Below are 24,555 nucleotides of genomic sequence, written 5' to 3'. Positions count from 1 at the left end.
TGCTGAGCACCAAGGCCTTCACTCCATCGCCGGGGCGGCTGTAGATGACCTCCACCTTTGGGTTCATCGATGCAAAAGTATTCCAAAACAGACTCTGCTGAATGCTTGGTCCGCTATGTTGACCCACCTTGCTGAGAGATTATAGTTTCGTGTACCTTAATTGTAATCTTCCCCTTCAGTCCCACCTCCCCCCTTATGTAATTCTGAACAAGTGTAATGGCTTCTTTGGTTGGTAATAAAGTTCAGGAAGGCATAAGCTGGCCGGCCGTTGACGCGTAAAAAAAAAGTTGGGTTGAGAACTTTGAGATTGTCTACAGTTGGATTATGTGGCGGCCATGTACTCGTCGATCAGTATCATCTCGTTTTCCTCTTTGCAGTAACCAACCAGTGATACGAGATGATGGTGGCGGAGCTTTGCCATCGTCGCAATCTCTGTCCGGAACTTACTCGCATCCTGCACAGCTTTGTCACGTTTGATAGCCACCATCATTCCATAGTAAACTTCATGAGACCCACCCACACAAACTTTGCCTCGTGAAGCTAACTTGGACACCTTGGTTGCTGCCCCATCAATCACTCCATAGTAAATGTCACGAGATCCACCCACACAAACAAGGTGCGACTCATCAAAGTTTCTTGTCGCGGATTTCATCTCTCTAAGTGAGAAATGGTGGCACAAGTTGGAATCAATTGACAATTTGGAATCCATACTATCAGCAATTTGCTCATCCCCATCTATGCCATCATCTTCAGATATCGGCATCTCACTACAATAGCTGGAATCATCGTCCTCTGCAAGGTACATCTCAAGGTTCAGCCGATATTCTCTCCTTGATGGACCATCAGTGTCAACGTCGTCTGGTGTCTCATCACCAAGGCTTCCGCTTTGTTCTGCAAGGCACACACACAACTCCAGGTTCTCAAGCACTTCTTGCATTGTAGGGCGGTGGATAGCATGATCACTAACACATTTCTCAGCAATCTCCACAAACTTCTTGAAGCACCACGGGGCAATCTTTCCTTCAAGATAGGGATCGACAATCAGATCAAGGATGCCCTTCTTCTGGCAACTACGGGCACATTGTACCAAGTATACTTGCCTCCTTGGAAGACTGGGATCCCACGCAGCCCGAGCACACAAAACCTCAAACAGCACGACACCAAGAGAATATACATTGGATTTCTCTGTGAGTTCCCCAGTGCGGTGAAATTCAGGATCGACACAATAATGTCCAATAGGCATTATTGGGTCCATGACATTCCACGGCCGTGAGACTTCACTTGAAAACTTGCCGACCAATCTCTCATCTAGGAGAATGTTCGTCGTTGACACGTCATTATGGATGAGGGAACACTCGTGAAGGTAGTGCAGGGCACGAGCAGCACCGATACAGATGTCTAGACGCTGCCTCCAAGTAAGTGGTGGCTCCTTGGTGTTGTTAGCGTAAAGGTTCCCACTCAGGGTGCCACGAGCCATGTAGTCATAGATCAGTATCCTCTGGTTTTTCTCTTGGCAGTAACCGACTAATGATACGAGATGATGGTGGCGGAGCTTTGCCATTGTCGCTACCGCTGTCTTGAACTGACTCTCATCTATGCCACGTTTGATAGCCACCTTAGTTGCTCCCCCATCAATCATTCCATAGTAAACATTACCAAATCCATCCCGACCAACAAGATGTGACTCATCAAAGTTACTTGTCGCAGATTTCATCTCTCCAAGTGAGAAATGGCGGCACAAGTTGGATGGGAGAGATTGTGGCCTGACTAAGCTAGAAGATTGCAAGTCGTTTTGAGCTGCCGGCTTGTTCCTCCACCCCCAAGGAAAAATAGTTTGTTTTCCTTGAACTTGAGTTTTCCTTAGCCCCCGAAGACGTTCTGCCACATCTCTCATCTCAGGTCGTCTATCCATTTCCATCTTCAAACATTGTCCTGCTAGCTTTGCAACTCCTTCAAGAACCTTCATCTGTGTTGACAAGTCTTGATATTCCAAAGTCAGATATTTTTGCATTGAGGTTATCATCCAGTAGTATATTGGCAGGCTTGATATCACCATGAATGACCTGAGGATACATTTGTGAATGCATGTAGCATAGTGCCTCTGAACACTCCACCGCGATCCGCAGTCGTGTATCCAGCGCAATGGGAATGCATTCGTGGTGAAGAACATCGCTAAGGTTCCCTTTGGATATATACTCACTGACTATCATTAGGGCATTTTCCTCCGCACAATAGCCTATGAGCCTAACTACATTCTTGTGGTTGATTTCACAGTGGACTTTCAGCTCTTTGGCAAAATTTTCTTCTACATTCCAGATAAATCTCTTGACAGCAACCATTATTCCATCTTGGAGAACACCTTTGTAAACTTCTCCGAAGCCACCTTTTCCAATGATAGTTTCATAGTTGCTGGTAATTATTCTTATCTCATCCTCTGTGAAGCATTTTATGTTATGTTTGCTATATGACAACCACTTTGATCTGTCATCCCTTTGGATCATTTCTGACACTGTACTTTCTCGAAGGTCCATCTTATATGAAAGTAAAGTAGCAAAGACTGTGTATACCAGTTAGCTTCAACTATTATGCTGGATATATGGACTTGACCTGAAAAATATTTTCCAAAAGTGTGAACCCAAACCTGAGATAACCAGAGTTATGATTAACATAAGAGTACTTTGCAGAATGAATGATTGCCAAGTGTTTTGTGGCCATATCAGGTGCACATGTACTGACGAAAACATTGATGTGTGTTGTTTTAAAGATAGTTTGTCATAAAGATCTCCGCTGACTATCATAAAGATGGGGTAAGAGTCGATTTCAGTCCAACATATAAATCAAGAGAATAAGAGTGCTCAACTTCCCCCATTTAATCATAGACATATTCTCTGGTGATGAAGAATAAATACTTTCACGTTCAATTATAATAAATCTAGGCTGCTTCTTCAGTAATTTTTGCACAAAATTGTAGAAAAATATTATTTGTTGCTGGACATCATCGATAGAGGGAATAGATCCATAAGGAAAGGTCGAAATTGTACGCAGGAGAGAGCAAAATTAATCACTATTGTTCAGTTCTGCCGTGGTACTAACTGGAGTTTCAGGCTAGGCATTGGGTAACTCTGCATCCAGGTGCAAACCAAAAGAAAAGCAGCTAAGTGCTTTCTGACAGGGAGAAGGTAACACTAGGAGAAGAGTCAGAAACCTACTGAAGCATATATCCGAAGAATCAGGATGTCAAAATACAAACCTGTAGAGAAGTATCCATCGAAGAAATTGCAAAAATTCAGTAAGATATAAAGATAGTCGCGGTTGAGCCCAACATACCTCTTAGGAATTGATGCGGCAATACAGTTAATGAAGCATCTTTCTCATAGCTGAAGGCTTGTTGTAGCACAAATCGCCATGGAGTGGATGTGGAGGAAGGAACAGATGGTCAACTCTTTATGAGAAAGCCTGATCCGTGAAGGGGTCAAAATTAATGAATCAGCTACCTACCAAGTGAACAATAAAATACATGGGCATAACTCCATGTATGGTCTGAATTATTGAATTCATGCTCCAGCCAACTCATCCAAAAGTCCGAACTGATGGAGGGAGGCGGGCAATATATTTCAACACTCCCCCTCACGTCTAGGCTATTTTAGTCCTTAGACGTGGGATCGATGTAGGCCGCAGAATCTTTTTATTTAATACTGTGTTGGCAGGGTCTTGAACTCAAGACCTCTTGGCTCGGATACCATATTGAACTCATGCTCCAGCCAACTCATCCAAAAGTCCGAACTGATGGAGGGAGGCGGGCAATATATTTCAACATGAATGATTGTCAGTATTGTGGGGTATAATGTTTCAACTTGATCCTGAACCAGTCCATTTGGATATATTATATTTTACAGGTCTGCTACTACTTGTTGTGGGACTTGTTTGGTGGGGGGGGGGGGGGGGGGGGAGAAGGGGTTGTAAACAAGAACACCTGGAATTTTTCCACCACATACTTGAGTGAAGTGCACAGTAGGTCGTTAAACTATTTCAAGGGTGTCACTTAGGTCCTCGAGGTACAGCAAGTGTGTCATGCTAGGTAAAATATAGGTCCTCAGACTAGTTTAGTGTTGAACTGATTTTGGACCTGGATGACACACTTATTGAACTTTGAGGACATGGATGATGATTTTCATAGTCCGAGGACTTGTGTGAGCGTGACACCCCTGAAATAGTTCCGGGACCTACAACGCACTTCAGTCCATACTTTAGATCGTGAACCTAGCTCCAGTGTGGATCCAGTTTTTCTCATATCAGTGATGGGGAGAATTTGAGGTTGTTTGAACATACCTGCAGCGAGCCTCTCACCTGCCATACCCAAATGCTCACAGCCACACCCGCCGTTGAAACCAGCCCTTCGCCGCAGCCACTGCAGCTGGACCCCAGAGGTCCACTGCGACATCGGACCCCTCCTCCCTCGCTCTCTGCTTCATTCAACCGCCGTGGCACGGCAGCCGTCTGATGGCCCGCTCATCTTGCTGCCGACTTGGAAGGAGCCTGAGGCCACGATGTAAATACCACACGGTATGTGTTGCTAGCAACTTCATAATCAAAGTTGACTTTTTTCGCAAAAATTTTTTTAATCAAAGTTGACTTATGATCTACTAGTTGTAGTACTTTGTTTTAGAGTTAGAAAAAACAAAATCTGCAAAAAGGAGGTAAAAGGAGCTGCGTCTGGATCAAATCTCATCATGGTTGTTACTACATCAGAAGGAGAAAGTAGGGTCAGATCGATCTCCAAAAGCTCAGTTCAACTAAGGTATGTAGCTATGCAATTCAGCTTTCCTTTGATGTGTATGACTCAAGTTGAATTCAGAGAGGATGAAGCTTAGGGGAAGTCTGCTAAAATTGGCCTGATGCTCCATAGACCAAAAACAGTCCAAGTTTCGGCTTGCAAAAAGAAGAATCCACATTCAAAGAAACAGCTTGGTTGAAGATGGAGGCATCAGTGGAAGTGATAAGATTTTTTATACACTCCGAAAGTACGAAGGCAGTAGGGAGGACAGAGCACCCACCACACCAAGCGCTCAGGCATTTACGCAAACACTTGCTGGGCGCCGCGAGGAAAGTGTCGTCCACAGCTCTTCCGAGGCCCAGCTTGCAGCTCCCCGGAGAGGAGAGGAGCAGCATTGGCCACCACCCCGTTCGTGCAGCCGCCGGCGCCCCGGGCACGCACACGCCGGCCGTACGCACGAACACAGCAAGCACGACAACCCAGCTAGCCAGCCGCACGAACAAGCAGGCACGCCAGCAGCACTGCTGGCAGGGCACGCACACGCTCGGCGAGCCTCAGCAAAGCCGTTGCCCTGGCAAAGCAGCTGCACGCGCTCTGGCCGGCCCCGCCTAGAGATGGCAATGGGTACCCATTACCCGCGTATCGGCGGGTAAAAACCCTATTAGGACAAGGGTATGGGTCACAAAAATACCCATAGATACATAAATAGGAAAATTCAAGACCCATCGGGTATAGTGGGTACGGGTATGGTTTAGTACAACCCATACTCGTGTACCCATGTACCCGCATGTAATATGAGTTTTTAAATATGCCTTAAATATTATGTATCCATATGCTAAATGTTTTTTACATAAATCCTGCAACTGGCCCACAACAAAGCCACAGGACCCACAAGCCCATCCCATACGTGTACGTATCTAGGTGATTAATGTCCTTGTCTCAAAAAAGGTGATTAATGTCCAGAATTGCCTCGTTCCTTATATGGCTATATCAGCGTGATTCACGTCTAAAATTACCTCGCACGCTCGTAGCAGTCAGCGCCCAAATCGATCTCATCTTCTCGCCGCTGCCCACTTCCGCCGGCGCCTCCAGCCGCTTGATGCCTCGCACCACCACCCCTTTCCTGTCTTCCGAGGTGGACGCCAACACCATGGATCCAGGGCCTTGCGCCTCCGCGCGCTAGGAAAGAGCCAACTCCCCGGCTGACATCAAGGTCTCCCTCCTCCTGCTCTGGGGTCCAAGGCGCAGCATCGTTGCAACTCTATGTCCAAGTTGTCCATGAAGCAGCGACACCCTAGCTTGCTTAGCAATGGTCCATCTGCTGCTGCTACCAAACACAAGAACAAGAGCAAGGTTATTTCGGCTAAGTGAGTTTCAATTTTATTTACTATTTTATGATTATGAGCGCTGATCTTAGAGTAGGAATATATTTGTTGTCCATAGATAATGTCATGTATTCATGTGTTGCTGTCATGATGTGTTGATGTTTATAAATTATTATTTTAAGTTGTTGTTTATGACTATGTAATGCTTAAATTGATGTGTTGCAAATCTGGGTAATTTTACCCACGGGTACCCATTTACTCTGACGGATGATGGGTATGGGGAAGTTGTACCCGTCGACGGGTATAGGTACGGGTGATGGACAAGATTTGGGACGACGGGTAAAGGTATGGAGTGGCTCTACCCGTACCCAAACCCTGCGGGTGCCATCCCTAGCCCCGCCGTCCCACGTCCTGGAGGTAGCTAGCTAGTGGAAAATCTACACAGGCTCGATGCAGCTTGCGCTTAAAATCCGGCTACAAGTCTCGCCCATGATGCGCCACCGCCGTTGTCCTAGGCCCGGCTGCTGTCGCACACGATTTGCGCCGCCGCACCAGGTCACGAGATGGGGAAAGGAGAGCGCTGAGCGAAACAGAAGCCAAGAAAACATTTTGTGTGCAAAGAAAATGCACATGCTCACAATCTCTACCAGTCTACTAGTCTACTATATATTAGTCTACTAGTACTTCAAAAGAATGTAAGGTTTTCATTTCACCTTTCTTCCCGCTGACTGGGATCAGGTGACTTGCCTCTTGACAGTCACGCTGTAACATTTGGCTGTAAATCCAATGTTCATTATTGATCCAACGTACAGCAACGGTTGAAGGCCAAAGACGGCCCAGACTTCAGCGATTTAAGCCACGTGATTGGAACCCTGTCTGTATTGTACTGGTTTGCAACACCTCTGCATCGGTCTAAACCTACGAATCTGCTATTAAGTCAACCATAAATCAATCTCTACAAAAAGAAAAGAAAAAATAAAAACTCAGCCAGATCAAGCACACATCAATCTCGATAAAATTCAAAACTACAAAAACTTAGCCTTTTGTTCTTTTGATTTTTTTTAGAGATCAAGAGCATCTACAGCTGGGCCTCTCGTACCCGTCTCAAACGCCTGGGCAGGCTATCCGGTCACTGACCGGTCAAAAAAAATCAACCCAACCGGACCTCTCAAACCATGGACAAACACTCGAGCAGACCTGCACCCCTCATATCTAACCCAAATATAGGGCGGCCCGGTCGCGTCCGCCTGACAGGTCCAGCCCACCACCGACCCCACAACCGTCCCATAAAAACCCCAATCCGGACGCCTCGCTCCGAACCATAGCTCACTCTCTCTCGCTCCATCCTCTTCTTTCCTTCTCGGATTCCAATCCTATCCACTATGATGACCAGCTCCGACAGCGACTCCGGCTCCGAGCTCGACTACGAGGAGGAGATGGCCCTCCGCATTGCACTAGAGCGGTCGAAGGTGGAGACTGGCGGCAGCTCCGGATCTGGAGCGCCGGCGCAGCGCGAACGCCGGAGCTGGAACCACCCGGCCCGCGCACAGCGACGCCAGGACAGCGCCATCTCCTTCTCCCACCGGCCTCTCCTCCATGCAGGCAGCGGTGGGTGGTAGTGCCCGCGATGTCGGCCCGCACGCGCACTCCGGGATCAGAGGCGCGCGCCGCGAGAGGCAACGTGGATGCGGTGAAGCAGTCCGCGCGCCGCCGCTGTGGGATGGAGGCGGACCCCGACGAGGACGCGCGTCTCCTCGCATGGGTCTACCGCCGGTCCCTCACGATGGCGGAGACGGACGCTCGCTGCCTCCGGCGGAAGAACGCCAAGGCGCTCCGGCTTGCTATTGAGCAGTCGGAGCACGAGACAAAGGAGGCAGTCGGCTTGCCTATGGGATCTAGCTGTACAGTTTACTCTTGCCTTTGCAGATTGGTGCGTGCTTGATCTGGCTGAGTTTTTGTTCTTTTAATTTTTGTAGAGATTTATTCGTAGTTGGCTTAGGGCATCTTCAACCCTGACCCTTAAACCTCCCGCATCCGTCTGGACCGAGTGGTCCGGAAGCAATTTTCCATCTAACTCGGTACCTCATCCGTCCGTGGATCGGTCCGGACGTCCGTTTCGTCCGAAACTAGAGGCAAACAACAGGGGCTTTGCGAGCGTCCGGACCGTTGCGTGTTGTTCTCGTGTCCCATGTCCTACTTTTCCTTGCCGACGACCGCACCTTCACTTTCTAGGGCTCACGGCCGCCCTACATGGACACGGTGGTGAATAACAAGGACTTGTTGGACACTTTTGGGGGCTCACTACGACTGGCGGAGATTTAGACTAGGTTAACTTCGGGGCATTTTTGTTTAGTTGAAGTATATCAAAAATGCCAGCCGCAAAAAAAAGAAATGTATCAAAAGATGTAATGAATTTGATTCTGAATTAGTGTCTGCGTACTGGTCCAAACCAGTCCGTGGACAAAATGATTAATATTTGTTTGTTTCAGGGGTTGGTGTCAGAGATGTCCTTAATAGCAAATGTATTTATATGGTAAAGGAAAAAATGTATGTAGCTTGGTAAAAGAAAAATATATGTAGCTTTGTGTGACTGATCTTGCTGAGTTTTTGTTCTTTTATTGTAGAGATTAATTTATGGTTGACTTAATAGCAGATTCGTAGGTTTAGATAGATGCATGCAGAGGTATCGAAAACATGTACAGAACAGACATCGTTCCAATCATGTGGCTTGAATCACTGAAGTCTGGACCGTCTTTGGCCTTCAACCGTTGCTGTACGTTGGATCAATAATGAACGTTGGATTTATAGCCGCATGTTACAGCGTGACTGCCAAGAGGTAAGTCACCTGATCCCAGTCCTCTTCCCACCACCCCTTCGTTCAACCTTCCTTATACGATAATAAATCAACTTAATTTACTTACCTTCTGAACCGGCTCCATTTTAATTTACTTACCAAACTTCGAATCAAAGAGCTTGAAATGGTAAGTAGTAGAGATTCATGAGCAGAATTTGATGATCAAGGTAAATCACAAACCGACGTACTAAAAGACTTATATCCCGTTGCACCGCACGAGCATTATTCTAGTAGAGTTTAAACATTTGCAACCAAAGAAGTCGAGCTGTAAACTCAGTGCTCACGTAGCAACATGACTGGTCAGCACCCGTCAATAAAACGTATCAAAACAGCTGCGGATGTACTAGCGGACCCGCACCCCTCAAACCCAGCTTAAATCCGAAACGGATATGGGAAAGCCCGGACATCGGACCGGCCACTCTAACCTACTCTAGTGTCAAAACTTCTCTTATATTATGAGACGGAGGGAGTAATATTTTAAAAAAGACGGTGGCAAGGTGGGCGTCCCTTGGACGCGCGGCTGGCGGCAGCTTCCGCGGCGAATCTCAGCGCGGTGTCCATGCGGCAGTGGAGGTGAGTCGGGAGCGGGCTGGTAGCAGGGTTCGACGCGCGTGCGAGGTGCCGGCGCCCACTCATGCATGGGGGCCTCGCAGCTGGCCGCCGGGGGCATTTCTTGTCGGATCTGGCAACCTTGGGTTCGGCTAGGGCGACGGCTACCCGTGGCCGCAGCTAGTGGGGTTGGCGGCGGGATGGTGGTGCGGATTGTGGCCAGCATGGTTGGGTTCGTGGCAGTGGGTGGAGTGCTGGTCGGTGGCGGTGGATTGGGTGTCCATGTTGACAATGGCGGGGTGCTACCCCTTTGTTCATAGAATTCTGTGGAAAGCTGTATTTGATGAAAGTCGTATGTACGGCTTGGAGGGAGATCTTTCCTATGTTTCGAGACCCACCCTACAATATGGGGTCAAAAAGCCAAAAGAATAAGTGATTTTAGCCCTTATAAAAAGAAAATGGAATCTTGAACCTCTTTCACCTCGTCACGTCAAGGTACTGCAGAAAAAAGAACTGGAAACTCCGATCCTGGTGTGATGCCTAAGGGCATGTGTGGGTGGTGGCTAGAAGGTGGCGGAGGTGCTGGTGCGGCGGTCTGGACATATCCTACCTTCGACCAACTCACATGCTCGAGGTGAGTTCTGCGGAGGGTCTCCTTTCGGACACGGCGAGGACGCTCGCCATGGTTTGGCAGGAGGGTGGTGAAGTATCGCGCCCATGTGTTTACTGGACTTGAAGGACAACGTGTCACGGTGAGGTCCGGTCATGACACTTCAGGCGAAAGCCTACTGCTGACTTGGTCGGCAGCGATGATGGTGACGCCTTTGGGCATCTCTTATACCTTCTTGAAGGCATCATTGTGAAGTTTTCATCGACCGTTCTTGGTGTGCTCCAGGCAAAAGCCTGAGATCTATCTCTTGATCAGATGACGATGACATCTGCGATGTCGTTTCCCCCTTGGGGGCGTTGTCTTGGAGCCACAGATCCGCTACTGGTCACTTTTATCTCTCGGTTGGAGTGTGGTGGGTGGGTTTGGTACTGGCGGCGGTCTTTGCCTTGGTCATCTTGGAGTTTTTGGTCTTCCTCTCTCTTGGGGGCTCGTGGCGGCGGTGATATCTCAGAGTTCGGTGCCCTTCGACGACGTTTTAGGTTTGGTTGCCTCGCATAGTGTTTTTGTTCTCTCTATTTGTGATGGTGGCCGTGGTGTGGCCTAGAGGAGGTGCATGGTAGTCTCGACGAAACATTGCCCTTTGGCACGGCCTGTGTGGCACCCCGGCTCAGAGCGACCGGTTTACCTTGCATTGCCAGCCCAGAGATCGAGTCTTCTGGCAATACACAACAACATGGTACATAAATAACCGCTTTATTGATGCTAGCATGGTACAAAGGTCTGATATTACATCGAGCTTCGAGGCCAAGCGGCACACATGGTGCTGCTGGACAGTATGTACATTATTTAGTGAACATGGCTGGGGCCTCGATCACACGAAACTACGCGGCAGCAGAAGAACGACGTAGTGGAACTCCATGGCACAGGGACACTGACGTGGACACGTCCTAGACACGAGATGCGCTCCGATGCGAATCGACTTGCTTGAAAGCTGGCATGACACGCCAGGTCAGTACATTGAATGTACTTGCAAGCTCACAACAAACATAAGCACGATGACAGACAATATCATGATAATTAATCAAGTAAAATTAATGCAATAAATTACTACAAAAATAAAGCTATGCAAAGCAACCAAACAGCGCACCGAGTCACACGGACTCGCTTACCAGATGGTTACCTCGTAACCAAACGGTGACCATACCGGGGTCACACCTGAAACCAAACACTCATGAACACCTCGAGTGTTCAAGGTTCACCACGAAACAATGCATCACAACAATTACTAGTTTGCAAGATTAATTATAAAAGTTGATCCATGGTGTGACTTTCTCCCGAGTCTTGCCCATAACCGAGGGCGCGGCTATCGATAGATTAAATACACTCTGCAGAGGTAGTGCACTTTACCCACACTACGGAATACCCGGCCTCGCACTCCCATTCGGGTGGACCAAACTACTTTGACGAAACCCTCCCTTTGCCATGCACTCTCCTTGGCCACTCCGACCATCTCCCTCTTAGGGCTAGGTCTTGGGTGGCCCCGTGTCTACCAAAGACACCAACCGCCACCGTCGTGACAAAACGGTCCCAACCGGGGACAAGGTACCATAAAAACAAAACAAGCACACAAGGTTATGTCTGCCTACCGGGCCAGGGTATGCACGCCGATAACCTTCCCTCGCGGGAGGCACCGGTGAGAGCCACGACAAAGGACCGAATCAAGACCTTCCCATTAGGTAAATGTGGTCGCAAATTAAAAACCCGATTCAGTGGCACCATGATGTGATCAACATCATATTCAGGTTGAACTTAATCAAGTATTAATTTTTAGAAAACTTTTTGTTACTAACATGGCATCGTACCGGAATCATGCAACTACTCGTCACACAGAGCAAGCAACTCTTAAGCATGGATCAAAACAAACCACATAACTATGTTGCACTACTAAAATCAGAAACTTCTCTGGTTATAACTCATTTTTATCTACCAACAACATTTTTATAGGTTCATCATTTAGTTGAAAACTATTACTAGCCAAATAGCTACCATAATTTTCCATAACAAAATATCTAGTGCAAAGTCTTACTCTGATTACCCAAACAATTATATGAACTCAACCAGAAACTAAAACAAGCATATCAAGCATCATAAAACAACTAGCAATTAACCAAATCATTTTATCAAATTTTAAATGCAAATAAAGACTCATATTCAAGTAGAAAATCATAGATATTGAAATAACACCATCCAAATGATGCTGTGGCTTGCCTTAGTGCAGAGGAGGGTCACACTCCTAGTTAGATTCGAGGCAAGATCCTCCTTCTGAAAATATTTTAAAACCACAAAAATAAATGTCAAAACACATTCTGAAAATTACCAGAAATTCTAGACAGCAAGGAAAAATCCACCTTTTGGTGTGCTGCTAGAGCTTTCTGTAACAAAGACAATGCAAAAAGAATCAATTCATTTGGACTTATGGTTTAGAAATGGTGGCTGGTCAAAGTTTGGTCAAATTCTGAATAAATTTGAATTAAACAGAAATTCTGGGGGGGGGGGGGTGACGTCGAAGGCGTAAAAGAGAAATACGCCTCCACTCATATCGCTTCGGGCGCGAGTGGTGAGACCGACAGGTGGGTCCCGTGCGTCAGGAGGGAGAGAGATCAGAGGGAGGCGGGGCTTCGCCGGAGCTCACGTCGGTGACGAGGGGGCTTGGGGCTAAACGGGAGGGATAGGATTGAAGCTGGGGTCGTGGCGCACCTGCCCATACCCGTGGCTTGGCGAGCGGTGGCCGGAGCTGGTCGCAGTTGAGCTCGCAAGCTTCGATGGCGGACGGGATTCCCCGGAGAGGAAGAAGACGGCGGCTAGAGACGGCTCCGAGGGCTCCACGGGGTCCAGGCAGCACCAGCAGACCCCCAATGTCCCGCCCAAGCAGCTGCTTGAGCTCGAGAGGCATCGGAGTGCGGCGGCTGGACTGCGGGGATCGCCGGAGTCCTCGGGTCGGGGCGACGGCCATAGGCCTGCCCGACCGGGCTTCAACTTGTCTACGTGTTCGTGTAGGTGGTGTGGAGTGGTGCATGGCTAGCGAGGGAGGCGGGGTGCGCTATATATAGCCGGAGCGGAGGGGGGGGGATGTGTCCCGTCGGAGTGCTCTGGACACGCGGCGAACATCGGCGAGAAGCTCCGACGCGAGGGGGCAAAGGCTCAGCGTCGACTCAGGGGCTTGCCCACGCTCGCGGACGAGATCAGGAGGCGGTTGGAGAAGTGGACAAGCGCACGCGCGCACTGTGCCGTTTTGGATGCGACGCGCCCGTGCTCGCTGCGGCGGCTCCAGTGTCGGCGAGCGCTAGGGTGCGGTCACTAGTGATGGGTCGAGGCTGGTGGCGGTGTGCGGCAGTCGGCGGCGAGCGCTGGAACATGCACGCGCGAAACAGAGCGCAAGGCGCCAGCCAGAGCGCGTCTAGACGCATGCCAGGCACCGTGTCCACGTGCGGTTACCTGGCTGGCATGGTCAAAACGACGCCCAGGAGCGGCCAAACCTTGTCTACGCTCTCGACCGTGCAGTGTTTAGTCTAGGGGAGTTGATGGCTCAGGCCCACGTCGACCAGAAGTGACTCCACTTAGCTGACAAGTTTCTGTACAGAAACTTGGTCGCCAAGCTTTGGCCACCTTCTAGAAGGCCATTAGGGCTGATCTCCTGGGGTTTAGGGTTTCTTAGGAGGGTGTTTAAGCTTAAGAACGATCAAGGCTAAAAGCTCAAGGAAAAATGCACTTGCTGTACAAAGTGCATTTCTGGTCCAGAAGTGAAAAGATTTTCTACAGAAAAAATACTACAAAAAGTGATGCAATATTTTTGCATGGGAAGGTGTGCCAAGGTTCTAAGAATATTTAGGAATTATCTCAGATTTTTCTGATCAAGAAAAAATGAGGTTGCTTTGGAGCACAAAGTTTTGAAATGAACTTAAGAGAGAAAAATGAATATTTTCCTTTTAGGAAAAATATTCATTTTATTATTTTGGGAATTTGTGGGAGGAATAAGGTAGATAGGTCACTTGGGTGAAAGCCAAGGATATGCCCAAGTGACAAGTCCATTTGAAATGATCCAAAACTCCAAATCAAATCAGGGCAAAAACCACAATGAAAACCAAGTCCGAAAAGAGAGAGAAGGCAAGTCCGGTAAAAAGAGAGAAGGCAAAATCCAGGCTGTCACAAACCTCCCCCACTTAGGATGAATCTCGTCCTCGAGATTCGGTTGCTTGGGAAAACCATTCAGGGTATGCAGTCCTTAAAAATTCATCTCTTTCCCAGGTTGCTTCTTCTTCTGTGTGATGCTCCCACTAAACCTTGTAAAATCTTATCTCTTTGCTGCGAGTGACCCTTTCTGTCTGATCCAGTATTCTAATTGGCTTTTCCTCATAAGTCAAATCCTTAGCCAATTCTATCTCTGACATATCAGTCGTTTTCTCCGGTGGCGAGATGCATCTTCTTAGCTGTGAGATGTGAAATACGTTGTGTACTTCTGACAATTCTGGTGGCAATTCCAACTGGTAGGCAACTGTACCGACTCTGGCCATAACAGGGAGTGGACCGATATATCTGGGTGCCAATTTTCCTCGGGTCTAGAACCTCTTGACTCCTTTCATAGGGGTGACTCGAAGATATACGTGTTCTCCGGGTTCGAAGCTGATCTGACGATGTTTGGCATCATAGTAGCTCTTCTGTCGGGATTTGGCCAGTTGCAGTCTGTCTCGTATCTCCTTGACTTGCTTCTCTGCTTCAAGCATTAAATCAGTCCCGAAAATACGGCTATCTCCGGTTTGAGACCAATTCAATGGGGTGCGGCATTTCCGGCCATACAGGGCTTCATAGGGTGACATCTTTAAGCTGGCCTGGAAACTGTTGTTGTAGGAAAACTCGGCGTAGGGCAGACGGTCTTCCCACTTGGTTCCTTGGGCCAATGTACACGCCCGGAGCATATCTTCGAGTATTTGATTTACTCACTCAGTCTGTCCATCTGTCTGAGGATTGTAAGCCATGCTGTACTTCAAAGCGGTCCCCAAGGCTTGATGAAGTCGGGACCAAAATGCGGATGTGAATAGAGATCCCTTGTCTGAGGTGATAGTCTTGGGTACTCCATGCAGACTGACGATTCTTGATACATACAGCTGTGCAAGTTGATTTGTACGGTATGTGGTCCGGATAGGCAGGAAGTGTGCCACCTTGGTTAGAGTGTCCCCTATGACCCATATCGCGTCGTTTCCTCGATGAGACCTTGGTAATCCGGTGATGAAGTCCATGCAAATATCGTCCCATTTCCATTGGGATACCGGCAGAGGCTGGAGGAGTCTGGCGGGTTTTTGGTGTTCCGCCTTTACCTTATTGCAGATATCGCATCAGGCCACAAAATAGGCGATGTCTTTCTTCATTCCATCCCACCAAAATATCTGGCGAAGATCCTCATACATCGTGGTACCACCGGGATGAATTGAGTATGGTGCTTCATGTGCTTCCGCCAATATTTTGTTCTTCAGACTGTCTTGGTAGGGTACGCAAAGTCTTCCTCGGAACCTTAGCGAACCTTGTTGATCCATAGTGAAATCAGGTGCTTGCCCTTGGTGCAACTTTTGAACATATATCCGTAACACCTTATCATCCGCTTGAGCTCTGCGGATTTCTTCTTCTAGAGTAGGAGCAACTTCCAATATATTGGTAAGACGGGCGTCGGTGATCACCAATTTAGCCGCATGATTTCTTCATAGAGCTCTGGAGGCAAGGAATCCATTAGGGCATTGAGGTGGGCTGGTTTGCGGCTGAGGGCATCAGCCACCACATTAGCTTTGCCCGGGTGATAATTTATTCCGAGGTCATAGTCCTTAACCAACTCGAGCCATCTTCGCTGCCGAAGGTTCAAGTCGGGCTGAGTGAATATATACTTGAGAATTTTATGGTCGGTGAATATCTGGCACTTCTTTCCAATCAGATAATGTCTCCAGATTTTTAAAGCGTGCACCACCGCGGCCAATTTCAAATCATGAGTAGGATAATTTCCTTCATGTTGTCGCAGTTGGCGAGATGCATAGGTCACCACTTTGCCATCTTGCATGAGTACGCACCCTAGTCCTTTTCTGGAGGTGTCGCAGTAAACATCGAAACCGCGGTAGATATCTGGAAGAGTTAATACGGGTGCCGATGTCAGTCTGGTTTTTAACTCATTGAAGCTCCGTTCGCAGTCTTCAGTCCATACGAACTTCTTATCCTTCTTGAGGAGCCCAGTCATTGGCTGGGCGATCTTGGAAAATCCTTCGATAAAACGGCGGTAATACCCGGCCAGTCCAAGGAAACTTCGGACCTCTGAGACGGTGGTGGGTGCGGACCAATCAAGTACATCTTTTACCTTGCTTGGGTCCACCGAGATTCCTTCTGCCGAGAGGATATGTCCGAGGAATCCCACTTGCTGGAGCCAAAACTCACATTTGCTGAATTTGGCATACAATTGATGATCGTGAAGCCTTTGCAGAACTGCCCGAAGATGCTCCTTATGTTCTTCCTTGCTCTTGGAGTAGATGAGGATGTCGTCAATAAACACCACCATGAATTTGTCCAAGAAATCCATAAACACCTTGTTCATCATATGCATAAAGAATGCAGGAGCGTTGGTGAGGCCGAAGGACATAACGGTGTATTCGTAAAGACCGTACCGAGTGGTGAACGCGGTCTTAGGAATATCTTCCTTCTTAATCTTGAGTTGATGATACCCCGTCCTCAAATCAATCTTTGAGAATACTTTGGCCCCACTGAGTTGATCAAACAGGTTGTCAATCCTCGGCAGTGGATACTTGTTTTTAATGGTGACGTCATTCAGTTGTCGGTAGTCTACGCACATTCGTAGACTGCCATCCTTTTTGTCCACGAAGATTGCTGGTGATCCCCATGGGGAAGAGCTTGGACGAATGTATCCTTTTTGCAGCATCTCATCCAGTTGTTTCTTCAATTCCACCAATTCTGAGGAGGGCATCCGATAATATTTCTTATGTATCGGGGTGGTTCCAGGCACTAGGTCAATAGCGAACTCCAATTCCCGGTCTGGTGGCATGCCGGGTAATTCTTCAGGAAATACATCTGGATACTCGCTGACCACTGGGATTAATTCCACCTCTTCTGTCACGGCTGCGAAAACCATATCCTTCGTGGGGATGCGCTTGCGGGCATAAAAACTTGTGGTGCGACCTTCCATATTTTTCAGGGTAACTTCTCTGGTCGCACAACTGATGCAGACTTGGTATTGGGTTAACCAATTCATGCCCAGAATGACATCCAATTTTCTGGAATCGATGATTATCAACGATGTTGGAAACTTGACGCCCTTGATGTCAATCTCCAAATTTCGGCAGACGAGATTGCTTCTGAGTATGGATCCCGGGGATTGTACCAGCATGTGTTTTCCCAAAATCGAGCAAGAAAAATTGTTTTGGGAAGCAAAACTCCGCAAAATGAAAGAGTGAGAAGCCCCAGAGTCAAATAAAATTACGGCGGGTATGTCGTTAACGAGGAACATACCAATGACGACTTTCGGGTCCTCTTGGGCTTCGTCTGCGGAGATGTGATGAACTTGCCCCTGGATTATATCGGGGGCGGAATACTGCTCCATGTAGTTGACTTGCGGCTGAAATGGAGCGACGTGCTTGGTGTTCTTGGGACACTGTCGGGCGTAGTGTCCGGTTTGACCACAGCTAAAGCACAAATTGTTGCGCTGGCAATCGTCGCGCACCGGGCTGGTCACGACATTCTTGACTTGTGTAGTAGTCTTGTTGACGTTCTGCTGCCAATTGGGTTTGTACTCCACCTGAGTCTGTTGCCATGTACGAGCCTTTTGCACTGGTTGCATATCCTTCTTGGGCTCGAATTTGCGCTTGTGGTCATTAGCAGCTAGCTTGTTATCGTGCAGGAGCTTGTGTTCCCTCTCAACGATTAGGGCCTTGTTCACCAGAGTCAGGAAGTCTGGGAAATCAAACATGCCGAGAGACCTGAGATGCTGATTTAGGCCTCCAAGGAACCGATCGATCTTCCGCTCTTCTGTGGCCACATCATGGAGAGAATAACGGGCCAAATAGTTGAATTTATTCAGGTACTCGGCGACGGTCATGCTGCCTTGAGTGAGAGCGAGAAATTCGCGTTTGCTTGATCTTCATGACTCCGGAGGGAATATGATATTTGCGGAAGTGATCCTTGAATTTTGTCCAAGTAATTTCCTCGTCGGCAGGCCATATTGCTTTGGCATTATCCCACCATATAGCGGCAGCTCCGTCGAGATAATGCGTGGCGAAAGGAACCTTGTCTCCTTCGTCTGTGCGAGCAATTTCCAGTTTTCTCTCAATAGTCCTTAGCCAGTCGTCGGCGTCCAAAGGATCTGTAGCATGGCTGAAACTAGGAGGCTTGGTTTGCTGAAAATCTGATAGCTTGGAATGATGGCCATTCTGGTTTCCATTCTGCCCAACCATAACTTGTACACTTTTCAGTATTTCCAGCAGATTGTTGCTCCTTCTTTCTTCAAACATTCACAGGATTTGCTCGATGGAAGGCGGTTGTGGCGGTGGAGGCGGAGGTGGCTGGTATGGTTCAGGGGAATGTCCTGCCTGTCTTGCGGAACGACGAACAGGGACATCCTCACCAGCTTGACTGCTGCTGCCTCCACGCGGCATCCTATTTTTCGTTTTCCCAATACATAGCAACCATGATGAGAAAATTCCAAAATGGGGGAAAACCAATGACAAATCCCGGAAGAAAACGGCGAATGAAACCAAGTCGAAGAAAAAGAGTCCAACATAATTATACATAGTCCCAACATGAAAATAAACATCGCAACGGGTCTACTACCCTCGTACATGAAACTACGCATCATGACATGTGCGATTACAGCCATACATCATGCTTATGACTACCACAATACTCTAACAATCTACTGATCGGATGGTGCTGCTGCAGGCTCGTCTCCTGAGCCGGACCCAGATCCTGAACTGATAGTAGAGACCTCCGGGGGAAGAGAGGTGCGCTGGCGCTACCTTGAGGGCTCTCCCTCAGGGGCAGGCGGGGGATGGGATCTAAGCATAGGAGCTGCAGGAGTAGCGACAAGAGAAGACCATGCTGCAGGAGCGCTGCGAGGGTTCACCGTCAAAGGTTTAATGGTACCCTGCGGGGTCATCGTAGGAACGGAGGTGGGAGGAGCAGAAGTGTAGATGACAGCGGGAAGAGGGTTCCTTGCACGAGCAGTAGCGAGAGCGGCGTGAGCGCGTGAGAGCTCCCGAGCTAACTCGTAGTTAAGGAGATAGCTAGCGGTGATGTAGCATGCAAGGTGGCTAGTGGGACGATCGCACGCCGGATTAATCAAAGGAAAGCGGATACGCCCATTCTCGTGCAGAGATGGGTAGAAGAAAAGTCCAGGGTGGGTGTGCATGCGAACCTCATTGTAGCGCAAGTCTACAAGAGCCTCGATAGCAGCAAACTGAACCGCCTAAGATGGCGTAGAAGCAAGACCACCCTTAGACGAACGAGTGCAAGCGCCGGATGGGGAACTGTGGTGTAGAGTGACCTCAGCGTAATACTCATACACTGCACCGACCAGATGCTCGCGATACACCCGATACTCTGGATCAGCACCCTCTGGATAGAGTCGTCGCCACACGTTCTGAAGCAGGTGCGGCGATGTGCACGGAGCTGGCTCAGGATGGTACATGATCGGTACTGGTGCCATCTACACTCACAAACCATACGGTTAGTAATAACAACAATAAGTCATGCATGCAATGCAACAACCAATTCCTATGTCTACCGGCACTCAAATGAAACTATCTACCGTTTTACTAACGCACTACCGGTCTAGCGTGTCCTATAATCAGAGCGGCTCTGATACCAAGCGTTGTGGCACCCCGGCTCAGAGTGACCGGTTTACCCTGCATTGCCAGCCCAGAGATCGAGTCTTCTGGCAATACACAACAACATGGTACAGAAATAACCTCTTTATTGATGCTAGCGTGGTACAAAGGTCTGATATTACATCGAGCTTCGAGGCCAAGCAACACACACAGTGCTGCTGGACAGTATCTACATTATTTAGTGAACATGGCTGGGGCCTCGATCACACGAAACTACGCGGCAGCGGAAGAACGACGTAGCGGAACTCCATGGCACAGGGACACCGACGTGGACACGTCCTAGACACGAGATGCGCTCCGATGCGAATCGACTTGCTTGAAAGCTGGCATGACACGCCAGGTCAGTACAATGAATGTACTTGCAAGCTCACAACAAACATAAGCACGATGACAGACAATATCATGATAATTAATCAAGTTAAATTAATGCAAGAAATTACTACAAAGGCAAAGCTATGCAAAGCAACCAAACAGCACACCGAGTCACACGGACTCGATTACCAGACGGTTACCTCGTAACCAAACGGTGACCATACCGGGGTCACACCTGAAACCAAACACTCATGAACACCTCGAGTGTTCAAGGTTCACCACGAAACAATGCATCACAACAATTACTAGTTTGCAAGATTAATTATAAAAGTTGATCCATGGTGTGACTTACTCCCGAGTCTTGCCCATAACCAAGGGTGCGGCTATCGATAGATTAAATACACTCTGCAGAGGTAGCACACTTTACCCACACTACGTAATACCCGGCCTCGCACTCCCATTCGGGTGGACCAAAGTACTCCGACGAAACCCTCCCTTTGCCATGCACTCTCCCCGGCCACTCCGACCATCTCCCTCTCAGGGCTAGGTCTTGGGTGGCCCCGTGTCTACCAAAGACACCAACGACCACCGTCGTGGCAAAACGGTCCCAACCGGGGAGAAGGTACCATAAGAACAAAACGAGCACACAAGGTTATGTCTGCCTACCGGGCCAGGGTATGCACGCCCATAACCTTCCCTCGCGGGAGGCACCGGTGAGGGCCACGACAAAGGACCGAATCAAGACCTTCCCATTAGGTAAATGTGGTCGCACTGAATTAAAAACCCGATTCAGTGGCACCATGATGTGATCAACATCATATTTAGGTTGAACTTAATCAAGTATTAATTTTTAGAAAACTTTTTGTTACTAACATGGCATCGTACCGGAAATCATGCAACCACTCGTCACACAGAGCAAGCAACTCTTAAGCATGGATCAAAACAAACCACATAACTATGTTGCACTACTAAGATTAGAAACTTCTCTGGTTATAACTCATTTTTATCTACCAACAACATTTTTATAAGTTCATCATTTAGTTGAAAACTATTACTAGCCAAATAGCTACCATAATTTTCCATAACAAAATATCTAGTGCAAAATCTTACTCTGATTAGCCAAACAATTATATGAACTCAACCAGAACCTAAAACAAGCATATCAAGCATCATAAAACAACTAGCAATTAACCATATCATTTTATCAAATTTTAAATGCAAATAAAGACTCATATTCAAGTAGAATATCATAGATATTGAAATAACACCATCCAAATGATGCCGGGCTTGCCTTAGTGCAGAGGAGGGTCACACTCCTCCTGGTTAGCTTCAAGGCAAGATCCTCCTTCTGAAAATATTTTAAAACCACAAAAATAAATGTCAAAACACATTCTGAAAATTACCAGAAATTCTGGACAACAAGGAAAAATCCACCTTTTGGTGTGCTGCTAGAGCTTTCTGTAACAAAGACAATGCAAAAAGAATCAATTCATTTGGACTTACGGTTTAGAAATGGTGGCTGGTCAAAGTTTGGTCAAATTCTGAATAAATTTGAATTAAACAGAAATTCTGGGGGGGGGGGGTGACGTCGAAGGCGTAAAAGAGAAATACGCCTCCACTCATATCGCTTCGGGCGCGAGTGGTGAGACCGACAGGTGGGTCCCGTGCGTCAGGAGGGAGAGAGATCAGAGGGAGGCGGGGCTTCACCGGAGCTCACGTCGGTGACGAGGGGGCTTGGGGCTAAACGGGAGGGATAGGATTGAAGCTGGGGTCGTGGCGCACCTGCCCATACCCGTGGCTTGGCGAGCGGTGGCCGGAGCTGGTCGCAGTTGAGCTCGCAAGCTTCGATGGCGGACGGGATTCCCCGGAGAGGAAGAAGACGGCGGCTAGAGACGGCTCCGAGGGCTCCACGGGGTCCAGGCAGCACCAGCAGAGCCCCAATGTCCCGCCCAAGCAGCTGCTTGAGCTCGAGAGGCATCGGAGTGCGGCGGCTGGACTGCGGGGATCGCCGGAGTCCTCGGGTCGGGGCGACGGCCAGAGGCCTGCCCGACCGGGCTTCAGCTTGTCTACGTGTTCGTGGAGGTGGTGTGGAGTGGTGCGTGGCTAGCGAGGGAGGCGGGGTGCGCTATATATAGCCGGAGCGGAGGGGGGGGGGCGTGTCGCCGTCGGAGTGCTCTGGACACGCGGCGAACGTCGGCAAGAAGCTCCAACGCGAGGGGGCAAAGGCTCAGGGTCGACTCAGGGGCTTGCCCACGCTCGTGGACGAGCACAGGAGGCGGTTGGAGAAGTGGACAAGCGCACACGCGCACTGTGCCGTTTTGGACGCGACGCGCCCGTGCTCGCTGCAGCGGCTCCGGCGTAAAAGAGCGTCAGGGTGCGGTCACTAGTGATGGGTCGAGGCTGGTGGCGGGGTGCGGCAGTCGGCGGCGAGCGCTGGAACGTGCACGCACGAAACAGAGCACAATGCACCAGCCAGAGCGCGTCGAGACGCATGCCAGGCACCGTGTCCACGCGCGGTCACCAGGCTGGCATGGTCAGAACGATGCCCAGGAGCAGCCAAACCTTGTCTACGCTCTCGACCATGCAGTGTTTAGTCTAGGGGAGTTGATGGCTCAGGCCCAGGTCGACCAGAAGTGAGTCCACTTAGCTGACAAGTTTTTGTACAGAAACTTGGTCGCCAAGTTTGGCCACCTTCTAGAAGGCCATTAGGGCTGATCTCCTGGGGTTTAGGGTTTCTTAGGAGGGTGTTTAAGCTCAAGAAAGATCAAGGCTAAAAGCTCAAGGAAAAATGCACTTGCTGTACAAAGTGCATTTCTGGTCCAGAAGTGAAAAGATTTTCTATAGCAAAAATATTACAAAAAGTGATGCAATATTTTTTCATGGGAAGGTGTGCCAAGGTTCTAAGAATATTTAGGAATTATGTCAGATTTTTATGAGCTAGAAAAATTGAGGTTGCTTTGGAGCACACAGTTCTGAAATGAACTTAAGAGAGAAAAATGAATATTTTCCTTTTAGGAAAAATATTCATTTTATTATTTTGGGAATTTGTGGGAGGAATAAGGTAGATAGGTCACTTGGGTGAAAGCCAAGGATATGCCCAAGTGACAAGTCCATTTGAAATGATCCAAAACTCCAAATCAAATCAGGGCAAAAACCACGATGAAAACCAAGTCCGGAAAGAGAGAGAAGGCAAGTCCGGTAAAAAGAGAGAAGGCAAAATCCAGGCTGTCACAGCCTGCGGCTTTCTCCATCACGTTGTGGCTAGGTAGTGGGATGCCCTTCAATGGTGGTTGTGACTCTCCTAGTTCTTCAAGTTACAGAGGGATCACAGGGCAGCAAGCGACTTCTCCTCTACGTAATCTCGGTGTCGGGTCTCCTTTAGACTGATCCAACCATGCTTGTTCCCGCTCCTCTTGGTCGGTCTAGTGGTGACGGGTGCTAAGTTCTTGGTGATGGCTGCTAGTTGGAGATCATTTTTGGTTCTCCTTCTGATGTTTCTCTGTCCCCTCTTGTGTGTGTTGGGTGCTACCTTGTGTGGCCGTTGTATTGTATCTCACTCTTGTTTATGAAAATGAAAATGGTTCAGGCCGGCTTTTGCCCGCCATAGCAGCTTAAGAAAAAGACTTAACATGTTTTTCTAATTAACCAAGTCATTATTAGTTAGCTTTTTGCCTACTACCAAACCAATAGCCTATCTTCCTACACTTGGTGCTTCAGTTACCTGATTTAAGTTGTAATTATTTTAAGATATTATTTAGGTGGGTGTACCATGTACCATATACAATAATTTTCTGCTAGGTTGGTAGTTGACCTTCTGTCCTGCGAGCTTATTCATTCATCTGATTAACAGATGTTGGGTGGTGTTTTTTTGTTAGATAAGGTGGAGTTTGTGCTTGTAACATCAGTAGAATGTGGACTATTAGGAGCAGTCAATGGGCTTGTACTGTGTTTCTATTGATTTTTGTGTGTCTCCTTGTTTGATTCAATAGGAATGAAGTTCTTATTTCCGACACGAAGATTAGTATGGTGACAGATTGCTATCATGACATATCGTTTGTCGAATTGAAGCTGCTTGAAAGCCACACCAAAATACTGACGTGGTTTATCTACCTTCTGTGTCCTTCTAGAGGTTAGTGAATGGTTTCATAATCTGATGCTAATAATCAAATAATGATCGTGATTAAACTGCAGAGGCCTTCATTTTT

The 24,555-nt window shown here is 48.2% G+C and overlaps 1 pseudogene; it reads right to left on the bottom strand.

Moving 5' to 3' along the window:
• Positions 1–227: 227 nt before the first annotated feature.
• On the bottom strand, positions 228–2,531 carry LOC123125805 (uncharacterized; annotated as a pseudogene).
• Positions 2,532–24,555: the final 22,024 nt, after the last annotated feature.

This window comes from Triticum aestivum, chromosome 5D, assembly GCF_018294505.1.
Source record: "Triticum aestivum cultivar Chinese Spring chromosome 5D, IWGSC CS RefSeq v2.1, whole genome shotgun sequence".
NCBI lineage: Eukaryota > Viridiplantae > Streptophyta > Magnoliopsida > Poales > Poaceae > Triticum > Triticum aestivum.
This window is presented reverse-complemented; position numbering and strand designations above follow the sequence as displayed.